The sequence below is a fragment of the Macaca thibetana genome, chromosome X, assembly GCF_024542745.1.
Source record: "Macaca thibetana thibetana isolate TM-01 chromosome X, ASM2454274v1, whole genome shotgun sequence".
In the NCBI taxonomy this organism is placed as follows: Eukaryota; Metazoa; Chordata; class Mammalia; order Primates; family Cercopithecidae; genus Macaca; species Macaca thibetana.
In genome coordinates this window covers 90,192,592-90,196,270 of record NC_065598.1, presented here as the reverse complement: position 1 = coordinate 90,196,270, position 3,679 = coordinate 90,192,592, and the positions used below count along the sequence as shown (strand labels likewise).

The 3,679-nt window shown below is 38.5% G+C and overlaps 1 pseudogene; it reads right to left on the bottom strand.

Annotated features, from left to right (window-relative positions):
- Positions 1–221: 221 nt before the first annotated feature.
- LOC126945841 (tubulin beta-4 chain-like) lies at positions 222–2,281 on the bottom strand (annotated as a pseudogene).
- Between the last annotated feature and the right edge of the window lie 1,398 nt (positions 2,282–3,679).

Below are 3,679 nucleotides of genomic sequence, written 5' to 3'. Positions count from 1 at the left end.
TGGCAATCTGATTTTCATAATTGCCATATTTTTGTTTAACTATGAAAATGCTTTGATAGAAGTGAACATGTAGCAAGAAGAACAGCAAGTGCATGCACAGTAAGACATGGCTATCAGAACAGATTGTGAGTGAACAAATAATTCATACTGCTTTTGCCCTTCACCCAGCAACAGAAGGCTCTAGTTACTAGGTGCAACTAGAAGTGAACCTCCTCCCTAGTTCACTTCTCAAATTCTCCCTCCTCCTCAGCCATGGCATCCTGGTACTGTTGGTACTCAGACACCAGGTTGTTCATGTTGCTCTCAGCCTCAATGCTCAATTTCATCCATGCTCTCATTCACATGTGGGTTCAGGAAGGCCTTGCACCTAAACATGGCTGTGAACTGCTCTGAAATGCACCTGAACAACTCCTGGATAGTAATGTTATTGCCAGTGAAGGTGGTGGGCATTTTTAACCTTGGTGGTAAGATGTCACAGATGGCTATTTTCACACTGTGGGGGATCCAATCAGTAAAGTAGCTGCTGTGCTTGTTTTGGATGTTAAGCATTTGCTCATCTGCTTCCTTCATGGCCATGCAGCCCCTGAAAATGACAGCCACCACTAGGTAGCAGCCATGGTGAAGGTTGCAGGCAGCCATCATGTTCTTGGTGTCAAATAACTGCTGGGTGAACTCAGTCATTGTCAAGGCTCAATACTGCTGGCTGCCCCAGCTGGTCAGTGAGGCAAAGCCAGGCAAGAAGAAGTGCAGGTGGGAAAATGGGACTACACTCACGAACAGTTTCTGCAGTCAGCATTTAGCTGGCCAGGGAAGTGCAGGCAGGTGGTGACTCTAGTCATAGCAGCAGAAACCAGGTGGTTCAGATCACTGTAGGGGGCTGTGGGCAGCTTTGGGATTTTGAAGCAGATGTCATGGGGAGCTTCATCATAAAGGCATAAAGTCTCATATGTGTTTTCTATGAACTGGTGGACTGACAGGGTGGCACTATAGGGTTCCACAACCATGTCTAACACTTTGGACAAAGGCAGTACACTGAATGTGTTTATGATCTTATATGGGTACTCCTCCTGGATCTTGCTGATGAGAAGGGTACTCAACTCAGACCTAGTTCCTCAACTTAGGGAGTGGGTCAGCTGAAAACCCTGCAGGCGGTCACAGCTCTTAGCCTCCTTCATCACAATGTCCATCATCAACTCCACCAGCTATTTAAAATGTCCAGATTTCAAACAAAAATCATGAGACATGCACAGAAATAATGTGGCATGGCACATACACAGAGAAATTTAAAGTCAATAGAAACTGTCTCCACACAAGCCCATAGGTCAGACTAACTAGAAAAGACTTAATTGAACTACTTTAAAAATATTCAAGAAGAAAAAAGGAAAGTCTAAAAGCTAAAGGAATGTTTGCGAACAATATCTTACCAAATAGAGAAAGTCAATAATGAGAAATTACATAAAAAAATATATTCAAATAGAAATTCTGGAGCTTATACCTATAATAACTTAAAAATTACTAGAGAGAATCAACAACATATTTAAGAAACTAGAAGAAATAATAATAACCAATAAATCTGAAGATAGATCAATTCATATTATGCACTCTGAGGAATAAAAAGAAAAAGGCAATGAAGAAAAATGAACACATCACAGACCTATGGTGCATATTCAAAATGATAGAGAAAAAATACAGTCAATAAACAATCATAATCCAGAAAACTATCTTTGAGAAAAAAAAAAAAAAAAGAACTGATGACATTTTCCAAATAAACAAAGACTGAGAGAAGCCTTCACTAGAAAACCTACCCTTCAAAAAATACTAAAGGGATTTCCTTAGATTTAAATGAAAGAACAGTAGGCAGTAATTAAAACCAACATAAAGAAATAAAAGGTTCCAGTAAAAGCAACTCTGCGGATAAATATTGAAGACAGTTTAAATGTATTTTTTATTTGTAATATTTTTCTACTCCTAATTTCAAAGACAACTGCATAAGGTACTAATTATGAACTTGTTCTGTGGTACAGACAATGTATAAGAAGGTAATTTTTATGTTAATAGCAGTACAAAGGAGGGAAAGATACTGATATTTTCTATGATCTGAATGTTTGTGTACCCCCAAAATTCATATCTTAAAATTGTCACCCCCAAGGTGATGGTATTAGGAGGGGTTAGAAGGAAAAGCCTTTAGAAGGTAGTTAGATAATGACAGCAGAGCATTCATGAATGGGAACAGTATCTGTATAAAGAAGGCCCAAGAGAGCTGTCTTACCTCTTCCACCATGTGAGGAGATTGTGAAAAGACACCACCTATGAATGTGAAAATCGGCCCTCAACGGACACTGTATTTGCTGGCACCTTGATATTGAATTTTTGAGCTTCTACAATTGTGATTAATAAATTTCTGTTGTTTTAACCCACCCAGTTTATGGTACTACGTTACAGCAGCCTGAATGGACTAAACAGACAATTGGTATTGAAAGTAGGGTGCTAGTATAACAAACACCTAAAAATGTGGAAATGGCTGTGGTATTGGATAATGGGTAGAAGCTAGAAGAGTATGTGGTACATGCTAAAACAAAAAATCCTACATTGCTGTGAATAGATCATTAAGGGATATTCTAGTAAGAGCCTAAAAAAAACTAGAAGAGCTAGAATGAAAATCTCAAATTTCTTAGAGAATATTTAAATAGTCACAAACAGTGTTCACAGAAATATGAACACTAAAGGCTATTCTGATGATGTTAATCAGAAATGATGAACATATTGCTGACAATCGGAGAAAAGTATATCTTTTTTACAAAGAAGCAAAGAACATGACTGAATTGTGTTTCTGTCCAGGTGTTTTGTGGAAGGTAGAAACTTTGAGACATGAAATTTGATATTTGACTGAGGACAGTCATAAGTAAAATGTTGAGGGTGTGGCTTTTCTCGATTGCCACTAGAAAATTTAAGAAGAGAAAAATAACTTAAAGATGAATTTATTAATCAAAAGGGAAGCAGAATGTATATAATTGAAAAATTATCAATCTGTTTATATGGTAAAAAAAATGAGAAAGCATGTTAAGGAAAAAACACTAAAGGTTTGGTCAAATGATCATTTGATAAGATCAGTCACCCATCTAAACAGAATCTAAGCTCTCTTTTCAAAGACAAAGGAAGAATAACCCAAAAGACAATTTGGAAATTGTCAGGGCTGCCACTCCCATCACAGGCTCACAGTGCATAAGTCCTAAAAAGTATGGGGCCACTATAAAGAATTTCCTTTAGGGCAATGCCCAGAGGAGCTGTGGGAGTGGGAATGTTCTCATAGCCCCAGACTAATAGAGCCATTATCATGTGATCTCAGCCTCAGAGAATAGCAAGCATGTGTGTCAGGTACAGACATGTGCCATGAAGATGGGGGTCACTGCAAAGAACTGCTAAGAGAATAGGACCTAGACACAAAGTTGCCTTGGAGGCAAGATTGTCCAAAGCAGTAGGCCCAAGGCCACTGTCCCAGTGTGTCTGGAAGGCAGGACTCACACTAGTTGATTTGGAAGATGAAACCAGAGTCCCCGTAGTCCAAGAGGGTATAACATCAAGTCAAAGAAGTTGGTTCTCAAGACTTAAGATTTAATGTTGTCTGACTTTTGGTTTCAGGCTTACTTGAGACCTGTTATCTCCTTCTTTTTTCTCATTT